Here is a 16,220-nt window from a genome sequence, read left to right as displayed (position 1 = left end):
AATGTTCTTCCCAGATTTGCAGATCTGGGAAAAGGAGCATTATATCCAATCTGTCTAATCTTATTTAGTGATTTAGATTCAGCTAAAGGTCAGTCAAGTTATTTATTTATTTATAATGAAATTCGTTGTCAAAGAATAATTTCGCTAATCTACTATCGAATATTTGGGCTGCTCACATTACAGGTTAGTGTGACAGCAAGATAACACAGCCACTAGCAAACATGGCGGACAGTACAGGTCAAACAACAGCATGAAAAAGCGTGCATCCCAAATCATCCAGGCATGGGAGCATTTTATATTAAACGCAACAAAGAAAACTGTAACCTGGAATTTATGCAAAGCGAAGCTTGTGTCGCATTGAAGTACCACTGTGATGCACGAGCACACGAAATGAAAACACACTGGTGTCACAGATGAAGGCACAACATCAGCACGGTAAGCAAAAACTACAATCTTCATCATGTAAGGATTCATCATAATTTTAAAATAAAATAACATCCGTGTGACTTTGGCAAGTGCCCCATACAGAAATCTGATATATAGCAATATATGCAAAGCACATACCTTGTGTATATGTTTACATTTGGATTTTACAGTTATAGAAATATATTTTAGACCGTTTTTACATATGTAAAATATTTTCCCAAATACACATATATACAGTATGACACATAAATGTGTATAAAATACAAGTTCATATATGAGTAAAAGATGTTTGTCCTTGTATTTATAATACACAGACACAGACACAGACACAGACACACACACACACACCCACACACACACACACACACACACACATCAAACACATTAAATAAATGGTCAAAAACATGTTTAATTTTCAAGCATTTATTGTTGGTTCACAATTGCTTTAAAAAAAAATGTAAAACCTGTGTGCCAACAAGTACCAGGGATCAACAAGAAACCAAATCTAGCATTAAACATAATGCAACAAAACTTAAACATTGCAACAGATAAACATGATATTTTCACATATTCAAAGTAATATTGTGACATCATTGCATGGTCTGGTAATCAATTTGCACTTTTCCCTGATCTGGAACTTGAAACACTGCATTTGCTTTATTGTCCTAAACTGGTGTACAAAATTTTGGAATAATGTCACTCCCAAATCTCACATATCTAAGTAAAGTATTAAAAAAAAACAAAGAAAAAAAAACAAAGACATCAACCCTTTTACAAAAAAACCCACAAGTTAAGTATAATAAAAAAAAGAATTTAAAAAGGAAAAAACATACTGTAATTTAGTGATTGTCCCAAACCAGAGTCTAAAATGCAGAAATGTGCAATGGTGTAACACAAATTAGGTCTTTGAATTTGTAAAAATAGATAATAGTTAGATTTTTTTGTAATGAAAAATGGATAAAAAAGGGATGTTTTACATCATGAACACAATTTGTTTTAATATGAAATCAAACCTTTTAATGTGGATAACTTTTATATACAATCGATTAAGTGGGCTTGTCCAACATTTTGGCAATTTGCTTAAATATGATGCATAAAGGCGACAGTATATCTTTTACATTTGGAAAGCATTCATGTTTGTTTGAGTTAGCATATTAGCAAAATAAAATGTACCTCGAGATGACAAAGCAGTTTAAAAAACAAACACATAATCTGTAAAACATTACGCACGTAGTGAGTCAACAGTGCATCTAATAATGAGAAAATGTATTTAAAATATATTTTTTTTTTTTATATGTATATTTATACTTTTTATTTAAGTTAATTCGCCCAAAACTGCAGTCAAGGCAAAATTAAGATTTTTATTAAAGCTAACCAATGATGTAAATAAATAAAATAGCTGATGTTAAAGTGTAAATCATTTATAAATATAGAAAACATCTTACCTTGTAAAATCTTCAAATCGCTTCATGCTAATTTTCCTTGTCACTGAGTCAGTATTGCTGAAATTAGAGTTTTATTGTTTTTTTTTTTGTGTGTTTTGTTTTTTCAGCTGTAAGGCCGGCAGCAAATCGGGAATAGTGAATATAATTTGATCAGGTTGGTTTCGGATCCATTACATTCATGTTATGTAAGAGTATTTTGAAACAATAATAGATATCTCATAGCATTTTGAATATATCTTATTTGAATTGTTAGCTTCTATTCTAAGAAAAGCTTAAATAATTTCATTCCCCTGCATTTACATATACATGTAATGTACATGTATATTCATATGCATTTGGTGGATCTACATCCAACAGCAAAGATGCCTAAGATAAGCACAAGACTGACCTCTAAAATTATTCTCTAGAAGTGTATCAGTGTAGAAAAGTCCTATGGGCAAATTCTACATTAAAATATATGTAACACTATTTTCACATAGTAACTAATTCTATAACTCACCATCAGGTATCTCATGTATTATGTTCTACTTTAATCTATCATGAATGGTGTTACACAATATATAAAATTATATGAATCCTACATATGTGTCAGCCAGCGGCGTGTGTGCTTCTGGAAATCTCACTTCCGCTTCTGTTGCGGCAGCATCGAGCAACCAGCGTGGAGGCCATCTTCGTCAAGTATAAATAAACGCCGGCTCCTCTACTCCTTTGCCAGATTGTCTCTTCGGATTCCCGTTTTGTTTGAGACCTTCCAGCCATTTTTCTCCTTGTGGAAACTTTACTTGTTTTTTTAATATCTCTTTTTTTTCCGAACTTTCGCTTCCCCTCAGACTCATATTGCTGCTTCTCTCCTGCTCTGTTTTCTGGCTTTCAGATACAAGAACTGTTTTCCCGAACTGTGTTCTTTCTCTGCCCCACCCTGACACGAGGTTTGGTTTTTGGATTATTTGTTATATTGTCCTCAGATTTTTAAGTGAGGTGTTTAAAATATTTCTGACAGTCGGTTTTACTCTGCTCCATGCCTTCATTAAAGACAGTTTGATGCATACATGAGTCTATGTCCTGTATTTGGGTCCTTCAGCCTGTCATTTACTGACAGAACAATCTGGCGAGCTATAGATCCCAGGGATCTCTGGTGGAGCACTTGGAACACCCTCTCGCTGCAGCAACAGCTGCTACACCCATCCCGCCACCTCCACCGTCTCTGCCGACGACTCCACAGGGCCCTCTCTTCGCGCCATCGCTCCCAAGAGAACCCAAACGCTGGCCTACGTAATTTTTCTGTTATCTGAAAAAGGACCGGCACTGGGCTACCACAGGGTGTGAAAATTAGTCTTCCAACTGCTTTCCTTCACTAGCTTCTCCAGGGAGATCAGCAAGGTATTTGATTCATGCACCACCCCGGAAGGCCGTAGCTCAGTCACTGCTCTCTGCTTCCAATTGCAGTCGCTCGGTAACAGAGTATGCCCGCCTATCACGAACTAAGGGCAGTGTTTAGCAAGGTTAGGGCCTCATCCTTGCCTCCCCATCGGCCCCTACAACTGTGCCACTGACCTGTTACCGGAAACTTCACCCCCACATTGGTGGCGGTATCACCTGTCGGAACCCAAAAGAAAAGCCATGGCGCAGTATATTTAAGAGTCCCTCCCTGCGGGCCTCATCCGTCCTTCTTCCTCCCCAGCTGGGTGCATTTTGTGGAGAAGGAGAATAAGACCCTACACCCGTGCATTGACTACGGGGGACTCAACGCCTTTACTATCAACAACCATTATCTGCTTCCCCTTATGGATAGGGCATTCAAGCTGCTTCAGGGGGATAGTCTTTACTAAGTTAGCTTCCATAATTCTGGTGGCCCACTGTCCAGAAGGATATAACTTTGTAGCCACAAGAACCTCAAGGACTGTCTGGTGGGATTACTTTAGTTGGAATACACTTAATTGCCAACTTTTGAAAGAAGCACTTTTGCCCTTCTGGGCACCTTGTGTCAGCCTCTCCTCTGGTTTCCAGCCCCAAACTAATGGCCAGATGTAGAGGCTCAACCAGGAATTATAGACCGGACTCTGTGTCCTGTGTTCCAAAGATGCCTCCTCCTGTTCTTCCAAGCTGCTGTGGGTGGAGTATGCTCATAACTCCCTTTCCACCACTGCCACAGGAATATCCCCTTTTAGACAGTCTACCAGCCACCTTTATTTATCACAGAAGAAGTTGAGTGTTATCCCTGTTTCGACGCTGCCGGCATGGTTGGGAGAAGGCTCGCACAGCTCTCCTTAAGGCCTCCCGGAGCTTTGCCCGCTGGGCCAACCATAGGAGCCACCCTGTGCTCTGCTACCAGATTAGCCAAAGGGTATGGCTATCTTCTCGGAATCTACCGTAGGCCGTATGCCATAAGCTTGCCCTACGATTTCTGGGACCCTTCCCCATCTCTAAGGTCATTTACCCGAATGTTATTCGACTCAAAAATGCCCAACGGATTCACCCTGCCTTCCATGTCTCCCATCTCAGACCTGTCCAAGCTAGTTCCTTGGTGTCTCTGATTAATATTATGTGCTGATGACCAGTTATTTTAAAAGTCATTTAAGAGAATCACAAACCCAATTAAATCAAATAAAAAAAATTATAAGAAGTTATAAATGTTTCAAATATTTTACATTTCGAGCCAGGAAAAGCCTTTATATTGTTTTCATTTTTAAAACAAATAACAAATGAACGCAACATACACAGAAACCAAAACACTGATATGACAAATATGTCTATTCCATACATTAGCATTAAAATAATCTATTAGATGGCAGCGTCTTCACCTTTTTAATGCATTTTGGCCAGATGCTTGAGAATAATCTCTCAGTATGGCTTTCACCTGTTTACTGTTTACAGAATATTAACTTTTTACATGAAAATCATAACATTGTATTTGGAAAGGCAGCATGAATAGAGCATGATGCACAGGGTCACATTATGACAAAAATCTACCATTGCCAGAATGGGACGAATACTATAGGAGCACTTTTACAGCATCAACTTATCAACCTGGATGCCTTAGCATCATGTCACTGACATACAGAGAGAGTGACAGATCTCACTGAAACCTCCAGATATAAGCCAGGAACCAAGTCACACTACAATGGCAACACATACTTCCTCATAGATGCTTCATTCTGAACAGATTGTTTTTAATGGCTTCGATGTTAAACTTTGATTCATCCTAATCAGACAGCATTCATGTGCGAAGTTCGATCATCTGTCACTCATTTGTTAAGACCATTTGAATTTTCTTCATAACTCCACACAATTTCAGCTTTTTTTCTCTTTCATTTCTTGTTGATTCACTGAACTCAGACTCTTCCTGAATAGACATAGTTATAATTGCTAGCTGGAATGTTCATTATTATTGCTGAATTGTGAAAGAGTCTGTGACGCAGGTGCCCAATTTTCCACAAGAGGTGCATGTGTGTGTGTCTATGTAGGATTGAGGTGGCGAGAAACAACCCCACTTCTCTGTGGTGTGTTTTATGATCGTTATTATCATACAAAAAGGAAACCCACAGACCACCCAGTTTAAATTAAACGTACAAAGGGGCCTGTGGTGTTTTTCAAGATGCTCAGCTGTGAGTTTAAAGGCCTTTAATGACTTTCTGTTTATAAAGAGATGAAGGAAAGATCGAAAGCAGAAGGGACTGAAACGTGCAAACCAGCTTTCCATGTGGAGATCTAAACCTAAATATTAAGGGTTCAGGCAGGAACTGACAAGCTGAGCCTTGTTTATAAACTGCAATGTGAACGTTTGTGTGTGTGTGTGTGTGTGTGTGTGTGTGTGTGTGTGTGTGTGTGTGTGTGTGTGTGTGTGTGTGTGTGTGTGGTAATATTTTACTAAGGTGTGTGTGTGAAAGAGGGAGCGAGAGAGAGAGAGAGAGAAAGAGAGAGAGAGAGAGAGAGACAGAAAGAGAGAGCAGCACTACTAAGTGCGCACACACACACACACACACACACACACACACACACACACACACAACACCTTTGCTCTACAGTCTGAGCTTAAAATAACTGCATTCCTGAAGAGATAGTACACAACAAACTTCACAACTACGGAAATATCACACACACACACACAAACACACACACACACACACACACACACACACACACACACACACACACACACAGAGAGAGAAAATATAATTTTTTATAGCATATACTGACGATTAACATTAGTTAACATGAAGGCATTTGTATTATTACAGTGTATTATGATCTTCCTTACTGTTATGCATTGAATAGGGTTGGATGGTACGATGAAATCTGAATTGATTTATTTATATATTTTTGCACTAAATGCAATTATATATTTTTAAAAGTATATCATTAACGATTTTTTTTTAAGTATTTCATTATAGATTTTTAAAAGTATATGATTATAATTGTAGATTTTTTGCACTGGATATAATTATAGATTTAAGCACTGAAGTTAATATTAAATTATTGCACTACATTTAGTCATAGAATTGTTGCACTGGATTTAATTATAGATATTTAGCACTGAATGTAATTATAGATATTTAGCGCTGAATTTAATTATTTTAGCACTGAAGTTAATATTATATTATTGCACTACATTTAGTTATAGAATTGTTGCACTGGATTTAATTATAGATATTTAGCACTGAATTAAATTATATATATATATATATATATATATATATATATATATATATATATATATATATATATATATATATATATATATATATATATATATATATTGAATTGGATTTAATTATATATTTTAGCACTGTAGATAATTACTAATTTTAGCACTGAAGTAAATATTATATTATTGCACTACATTTAGTTATCGAATTTTCGGACTGGATTTATCAGTAGAATTGTTGCACTGGATTTAATTATAGATTTTAGCACTGAATTTAATTATAGATATTTAGCGCTGAATTTTATTATGGGATTTTTGCTCTAGATTTTGTTATAGAATTTTTGCACTGGATTTAATTATAACATTTTAGCACTAAATTTATTAATGATTTTAGCACTGAATTGAATTTGAGATGTTTTGCACTGGATTTTATTTAACATTTTTAACATTATATTTATTTCTAGATTTTTGCGCTGAATCTTTGAATGAAAATTGAAAAGTGCTTTAAGGTGTCTATCCACCTCTTAAACATCAGCCTGTATTCTTTACTCATAGTATCCTTGCTGGCTGACGCTTGATTTAAATAAACACGTTGAACCAAAATATTATCTCAGGTTGTTGTTTTTTAAACAGACAACAGCATCATTTGTAAGAAACAGCCTGAATTCTCCACCAGCACACTGTTCTGACTGAAATCACTGGTATGCACATTTTTTAAAAGATACCACATGGTCCTTGTAAACGCATTATGTTTGGGGGGACAACAACAGTTCTATTCTCTCCTCATGCTATAAATAACAGCTGCTTAATCTGATAACACTGCATTCACAAAAACAAATGAGTGGGTTATTACTCCTTCATTACTGCAGCACCATGTGGCTCCTGATATTTTAACAGGAGAATCTGACACCACTGATAAGAGGATAGCAGATGCTACGGCCATTTTGTATTTGCCAATATAATGAGCCTAGCTCGTGTTGCTAATTATCGGTGCTATGACAATTGCTACCATTGTATTTTTACATTTTTTCTCTCTTGATTCACAGAACAAATATTTGGTAAGATGATATCCCTCACGCAGAGACAAAAGTCGAGGATTAGGTTATTAAAAAAGACGTGGCTTGTGAATTTCCTTGTGTTTGCTAATTTGTCCAACAGAGCAAGACTTTGAGAAAGTGCAGGAAGGGAAGGGAAGGAAAAAGAAAGAGAATGGGTGAAAAGTGAAAGTGTGTGTGAGAGAAAGAAAACACTGGTAACACTGTAAAGGTGACTGAAAAAAAAACCCTGAAATCCTATTTACTTCAAAGCCTGAGAAAAGTTGCATGACATTTTTTTACCATGGTACATCTGAATACTCTATTCTGATTGGCTGAAAGGTGTGTGTTTAATCCATTGGTAGTTCAAGTCAGTCTGATCACCATTCTAACTGAATGTGCTGCCTTTTAAACAGCTGGACCCGAATCTACATGCAGGCCATATCTACATGAATGCACACAAATTTCAACAAGTACACTCTACAATCTAGTGGAACATCTTCCCACAAGAGTGGAGATTCTTATAACAGAAAATGGAGACTAAATGTGGAAATGGGATGTTCAAAAAACACATACGAATCTTATGGTTCAGAAAATCTTATATCAGAAAATCCTCGTAAGCTCCACAGTATCTTTTCTTCACTACTCGACCGTCCTGCTCCACCTGCTTCAACCTCCCTACGATAAGAAGATTGAGGAAATCTGCCAGACCTTCAACTCCCTCCCCAGAAGCGGTGCTGCACGTAATCCAATCTTGCAATTCCACCACCCGCTTGCTGGATCCAATCCCACTATGCTCAATCATCACCACAATCATCAATGGATCCTCAGCATCTAACTACCTTTAAGTGAGCGAGAGTATTCCTATCTTGAAGAAACTTGCTCTGGAACCATCAACAACACAGACCAGTATCACTTTTGTCTTTTCTTTCTAAAACTCTGGAATGCACTGTTTTTAACCAGCTGTGTGTCTATCTCTCAGAGAACAACCTCCAAGAGCCCAATCAGTCTGGCTTCAAAGCACCACATTCCACAGAGACTGCCCTTTTGGTTGTCACTGAGAAACTACAGTCTCCAGACCGGAACCTTATTGAGCACCTAAATCAAAAGGTGCAGAAGCTCCATGTGTCTAACATCCAGCAGCGACGTGATGTCATTATGGAGGAGTGAAAGAGGATCCCAGCAACAACCTGTGCAGCTCTGGTGAATTCATGCCCAGGAGGATTGAGGCAGTGCAGGATAACACTGCTGCTCACACAAAATATTGTCAATTTGGACACAGTTTTAAATGTGTTCACTTAAAGTGATGCCAAACTCAAATTTGTTATTAGTTATTTAGACAATAATGGCTGTATGTTGAGTTATTTTTAGAGGACAGTAAATCTGTACTGCTGTACAAGTTGCACATTGACTACTTTAAAATATATTCAAGTTTTATTTCTATAGTATTGTCCCTTGAGAAGAGACACTAAAATGTGAGGGGTGTACTCACTTTTGTGAGATACTGTATGTATATATATATATATATATATATATATATATATATATATATATATATATATATATATATATATATATATATATATATATAAAATTTAAACTAGCTTTAATTCCTAATTTTTTTTTATTTAAAGTATTTTATTACTTAATTTTTTCACATTTTTATTATGTCTATATATATATATTTTAAATCTGATAGTATCTTCTTACTGTCATTGTTACTATTTATTAGATTTTTAGACAAAAATTCATTATCATTTTCTGGTGGCATTTCTTTTTTATTTTTTTTTTACACTTTAAAGCTCTCTGTCCTTTTCAAAGTCTAATAATATTTATGATTGAATTATTCTTAGGATTTGAACTTGCTGCTCTTTCATTACATGATACAGATGAAATATTTGAGGCTGACAGTATCGTATCTCCAGCACCGGCAGCTTGTTGATTTACTTTTTGCTGTATTTACATTTGTGGCTCAGTGCATCTGTAAAAGAGAGACTAACAGAGATTGCTATCAACACAGACATAACAAAGAACGCTTTCCAAATTTGCGCCGTCTGTGTCTGGAAAGCCTGTGCATTGCGTTTCCCTGTAACGTGACTTGTTGGATATGATGCTGTAGTAGTTAATGTGTGGAGGAGAGATTGGTGGATTCATTCTGCCACTCTGCCTCCCGCTTCAGCAAATCTCTCTGATAGATCATATCGATTCCCATTACACTGGTCTCAGCCACTCTGAACAGCCGCAGGTCAGAAACACAGAGCTTTATTTTCTCATGTACAGGCCTGGGAAATGTGTTTTTCCATGGCGAGTTGTTGAGGAGCTTAATTATGCTCTTTAGTGGGAAAATTATGTTAATTATGATAATAATTTGCATCATATTGCTCCCATACTCCTTGCTCTATTAGACTGTTTACAGCATGGTTGTCATGGTAATCCGTGTCTCATTGATCTTACAGGCTTCATTCTTTACTGTTGCTTGCACCAAACCTAGGTTCATAAGTTAGCGTATTTGGTGAGAGGGCAGTGATTGTTGGGATTAGACTCGAATTATCTAACAATATTGTCACCCTTGTCACTTGACAACACAGCCACTATAATCAACAACGTTTATTGCTGATTATATAATAAATTCCCAGTCTGGTCAAAGGAGCGTTGCACAAAAACATCCTGTACTTGTACAAGTTATCAATCAAAAATACACCAAAGAACAAGAACCGCCATTATTTTCTCCAATAAATCGAGACATTTGAGCCACTGAGAAGCCTTCCTGTAAGCCACGCCCCTTTCTCTTATCTTGCAGGCTTCCACACTTTCTTTCAAGCTGAATAGAGGATGTAAAGACAAATCTAGTCATGTGTGTTTAACTTATCCAACATTAAACATGTATTTACAGCTAGGTAACTATATTTATTTAAAAAAAATCATAAATCAGAGAATGTGGTAAGCTAGAAATTATTTTCAGGGTTTGTGTTTGTGATATAACGATATTGCCATAGGTTCCCTGGTGGTCTAGTGGTTAGGATGCGGTACTCTCATCGCTGCGGCCCGGGTTCGGTCCCCGTTCAGGAAACCAACCCCAGCCACTCCCAAGCCCGGATAAATGGGGAGGGTTGCGTTAGGAAGGGCATCCAGCATAAAAACATGTGCCAAATGCGGAGGATCCGCTGTTTATATAACAATATTGCCATCCTTACATATCATGTATTTACGGTTCAAATGCAAAACAAAAAGTGACCCGGAAATTTTAACAACAGAGCTTTCAACTATTAACCATTACAGAATAATTTAGTCTTTTTTTTACTTTTCTTTTTAAGATCATGGGTGAACATTAAGAAAATGTTGCCTATGTGAACATTAGACTTCGACTGTAAATCAAGTTTTGCTGTTTTTTTAATAGCTTTTTTATCGTTGTATTTCTCAAGCTAGCGCAGAATCGCTTAAAAACATCCACCATCCAGCTGAGTTTCCAAGACTGCCACAGTTTCAAACTGTACAGCTGGCAATATTAGTATCTGCCACTGTTTTTTCATTCAAGCAGAAGAGGGGAAATGCTTGTTCTCTTCTACACTGATTTCTGGGGGAAAAAAATCAATACAAGCCTAATAGTTATGTAGCAAAATATGTACGTATTTAACAATCAAATTTTTCTACTGGTTTAAAAAATCTGTGTAATGTATGTGTAGTTACCATCGACAAAAACGTGGTCTATAGTCAAATAACAGAACGCGGAATGGCTCATCACTCAGTAAGTCCATATTGATGAACCATGTGTTTCTGACAGGTGTGTAAAAAGTGACAGCACGTAGATATTATCAAGTTGTTCTTGGAGAGAGAAGTAAAGTCGATCGAAATCCATTAAACTCACAAAATCACATAAAAAAAAAATAATAAATCCTAATGTGCAGTGAGGATCCCATGCGGTTGTTTTAGTACTTTGTAAAATGTTTGCTTCAGAGTCGATGAATGATCACCACACGTCCGTCTCTCAATGCGTTCTGATGTGAATTCGGGATAAAAGCAGTGTATTTATATAGATTTTTGGTGGAAAGTTTACACTGCTTCTTTTTTTCCAGAGATATTAGTTATATTCTATTATCTATGCCCTTTCTTATAAAAGATAAAAAAAAATCATGTTGGAAGATGTTCTCATTGTTGGAAGATGTTCTCATTGTTGGAAGATGTTCTCATTGTTGGAGGATGTTCTCATTGTTGGAGGATGTTCTCATTGTTGGAAAATGTTCTCACTGAAATATAGCTTCATTACATCTTTACTGTATGACTGACCTGATTATAGTCCTGATTTCACATTATATAAATGAGTTAAGATATAATTCATGGCTTGGTGTGCATTATATGATTGTGATGCACAATGAGAAATGCCTAATAACTGCCTGACACAATAACATATCAATTCAATTACAGAATCTGTATAGAATTTTGCCAGCTCCAGATAATATGTATTATGTATATGGCCAAACGTATTGGAACACCTGAGTTTTTCAACCAGATTTTTTTCTTCCCCAAACTGTAACCACAAATTTGGAGGCACATAATTGTACAAGATGTCCTTGCATATAAGGAGCATTGCATTTTTCCTTCACTTCTACCATGAGACCCAAAACTGTTCCAGAAGAATTTGGAGTGTGCTTGAAGAAATTCGTTTCCACAAGAGTGTTAGTAAAGTCAGGTACTGATGTAGAGTAAGGAGGCCTGGGTTGCATCCAGCATTCCAAATGATCCCAAAGGTACTCAGTAGGGTTAAGGTTCACTCAAGTAAACCATATCTTCATGGAGATATGTCTTTGTCATGCTGGAACAGGTTTGCTTCTCCCAGTTCAAGGAGAGCATGCAAATTGTGTGCCTGCAACTTTGTGGTAACAATGTGGGGAAGAACCACATATGGTTGGAGAAGTCTGGTGTCCCAATACTTTTGTCTATATAATGTATATAGTTAGGAATAAGTTTCTGGAGCTAAAATTTCAACCAGAAGTTCCTGCTGAATCCCTCAGGAAAGGATTTAAAGCGAGTGGAAGCAGTGAACCCAAATTCATCCCCATATTTTAATATTTCAAAGGAATATGCAAATATTAACTCCAATCATTAATAACGACTGGAACCATGGGAGATATAAAGCGAGCCTCCAATGTCCAAATAGTCAAATTGAAGGAAAAAAAAAAGAAATAACAAATGACTCCGAAGGTGGAGACTACACAGCTGTGCAGAATGGAGCGCATTAATGAGATGGTCTGACGGTGTTACACATCGAAGTGCTGCTGTGGCGTGTGATTTGTGGGTTTGCTTCGATTAATTAAACTGCAGCAGGAGGTTTACAACTGCAGAGTGGGTTAAAAGAAATCAAAGGCTGTGTATTAAAAGCTTTGCATGCATTGCTTTTTTCCAAAACAGATCAATATTTGATGGTGCCAACATTCATCCATCCCCTTCTTTTAGTCAAGGAAAGTCACAAATAACAGGATTTAGCCATTTTGTGAGCTTGGGTGTAATATATATTTTGCCCAGTTGCAATGTCTAACTAGCACTAATTGACCATAGCACTGTGGTGCTTTTGAAAGTTGAAAGTAACGCTTCCAGTTCAGTAGCCAGCTTTGTTGGTTATGCTGGGTACAAGTCAGCTGTAGCTTCTAGCTGCTCTTTTTGCTCTTTTTTTGCTTAACACTATAATAAGATCAGGAATGCTTACAAAATGATAAATGGGACAGCAAATAAACCTAACAAGCTATTAGCTATAACTAAGTAATGACCAGATGATGATTACTGAAATTGTGTAGAGCAAAAAAGAATAAAATCTTAATTATATTTTCTTCATTCATTAATTTTCTCCTGCTTATCCGTAATTCGGGTCGCGGGGGCAGCAGTCTAAGCAGGCCCCCGCCTTCGACTGCTGCCCAATCCTCACAGCACCGTCCCTTACGGTCCCTCCTGCAGGTGGTGAGCCCACGGGAAGATTATATTTTCTTATTTAATCTATATTGTCTTGTATTGTCTGTATTGTCTTGTGTAGTCTAAGCTAAATATATAATGTTATTTATGTATGTATTTTCACCAGTTGAAACCAAATTCCTTGTGGGTGTCAACAATAATACAGTAATCGCCCACTTTACTGCAGTTCGAATCTCGTGCCCCGGTTTACCCCGTAATTGCATTTGCCACATAACTAATTTGTTTAGCTGATTTTCCCGGTGTCTTGCGGATAGTACCATAGACCAAACAACTTATAGGGAATTGTTTTGAGTTTTATGTTGAAATAATAAAATGTATTTATCAAAATCAAATTATAAATAATATTAAATAAAATCTTAATACAGTACAATACTGTATACATAAAATACGATTATACGGTTTTTCGTTTGGCGTGGGGGATTACTGTAATAAACCTGATTCTTATTCTGTTCTGAAGAAACCCTGGAAAATATGAACGGAAATGGTTCAGAGAACGATGTTTTGCCGCTTTGCCCTAAAATCAGACGACAATAACCATTATTATGGCTACCAGAAAAAAATAGATACACAATTGAGCACAGCTACAATCTTGAGGCTACAGACATGCTTTCAGAAAGACATTTAATCCGTTCACTTGATAGCCATCGAATCTATTGTGGAATTCATATGGCAACCACACAGTCAAACGCAGAACCACAAATTCATCCTGTCCTGTGCTTGAAAGAGAAAACCACAGAGCTGAACACATGGTTGCAGTGGCAGTAGGTAATTAATACTCTGTTACTGTGGTTTGGATTAGTTTATCTAATCCAAAGTGTGAAATAAAGCTAAATCCGAAATGTGACTAATTTACAAACCGTAAATGCTTGTGTTATGACTTCTTTAATACTCCTTACACAACAGCGCTGAATTCTCTGTTCCCGGTTGCAGCAGCTGCACAATTTCTATTAATGCACTCATTCTAAGGCCATGTCCACGCTGAGACGTTTGAAAACGCATATAATTCTGTATTGGACTTCCATCCACCCATGGTGTTTTTAGTTAACAAAAATTTTGCTTTCTGAAAATGCTTTCCAAAGTGGATAAATTTGAAAACAGCGTTTTCGTAAACAATTGCACATTTCTAGTCATGTGACGGTGCCCATCTTCAATATTGCCTTTCAGGGGCATCTTAGTCGTGATGGGGCTTGAACTTTAAAATCTTTTAAATCACTAACCCAAGAAGCTTATATGTATATGGTTACATGATATTTTATACTATGTTAGATATTTTACTGTAAACTTTACAGTACTTTACTGGCACCCCAGGCGGCCTGTAAATTGCACTTAAATCTACAGTGTCAGGGGATGCAGTGGCTTAGTTGGTTGCATGTTTGCCTCACACTTAAAAGTTTGGGGTCTCACATCCTGCCTACACCCTGTGTGCACTGAGTTAAGTCCTTTTTGTACTTTGGGGGTTTCCCCTGGGTATGATGGTTTCCTTTCACACTCATTAGCATTTACCAAATTGTCCACCCTGGACATCCAAGGTGTGTTATGAGTTCCCATGGTTAAGCTACACTTCATGACCCTGTGCAAGAGAAGCCATATATGAAATAGATATATGAATGGATATCTGAATAGGGAGGTGGTTGCATAGTGTTTGGAATGTTGGACATCTGATCAGAAAACCATGCGTTCAAGTCACAGCTCCACTAAGCTGCCACTGCTGGTACCCTGAGCAAGGCCCTTAACCCTCAACAGCTCAGTCTTATAAAGGATATAAGTGTAAGTTGCTCTGGATAAGGGCATTTGTCTTAATGCTGTAAATGAATGTAATGCTGTACATTGTGGATTTTATTGCCCCAGTAGAGCAATATTCAAATCCACACATAATGCTTCATTAACCACAGAATTTGAATTGGTCATCCCAATCCTCTGAAATGATTTTTTTCATTTACCTGTTTGAGATTGAGTTGGATGAGTTTTTTCAAGAAAAGTGATTCATATGGTTTCTTTTTGCCACAAAGTAGCATATCTTAAATATAAAAAAAACAAAACATACCTACTCAAGCCTCACTTTGTTCACAATTCATATATTTTTAACTGCACTTACTGGTCCGAACCAGTGTTGTGCTCCAGACCAAATCACTTGACCCCCAAGCTGCTACAACACGGCACCCTTGTTTAGCTTGGCTCATCACAACTACCTGGAAAAAGAAGTATCTGTGTTTTCTATTTTTTTGGAGGGACCTCCGGGGTACATGTCAGGATTAAGTGTCTGATGATGGAGTTAAGTGCCTCTCATACTGGTACCCAAACAGCCGTATCAAATCTCACCTCTGTGCTCAACCACACACTGTTAATCACAGCGGAGTGTAATTTATGCAGGTCTGAGTGAACATATGCAACAAATACAGGCATTTATTTGGCACGCTCTCTATGTTTTAAACTTTACAGCTCGTTCCGAATTACACATTTCCATATATAATAATCAATATTATACTAAAGAGTGCAGGACACAGCAAATATAGCAAGAGGACAGGTCTTTGTAATTGATAACACACTGAAAGTGATCATGTAGAAATCCTGGGACAGTTATAGCCCATTTGTTATGACGAATGGGAGCACCCAGGAGGTGTCATATTAAATTTCTTGCCCTGAGAAAAACCCGGTCACTTTATATTGAACAAGAACTTCCAAAGCCTGAAACATGATTTTCAGCCTTTC

At 37.1% G+C, this 16,220-nt stretch overlaps 1 protein-coding gene across 2 annotated transcripts in view; it reads right to left on the bottom strand.

Annotated features, from left to right (window-relative positions):
- Window positions 1-16,220, bottom strand: part of LOC310715726 (vang-like protein 1) — a 78,680-nt gene that overhangs the window by 48,830 nt on the left and 13,630 nt on the right. The gene's annotated exons all lie outside the window — the stretch shown is intronic.

This window comes from Silurus aristotelis (genome assembly GCF_946808225.1).
Source record: "Silurus aristotelis genome assembly, chromosome: 20".
NCBI lineage: Eukaryota > Metazoa > Chordata > Actinopteri > Siluriformes > Siluridae > Silurus > Silurus aristotelis.
The sequence above is the reverse complement of the archived record's forward strand: the minus strand, read 5'-3'. Positions and strand labels throughout refer to the sequence as shown.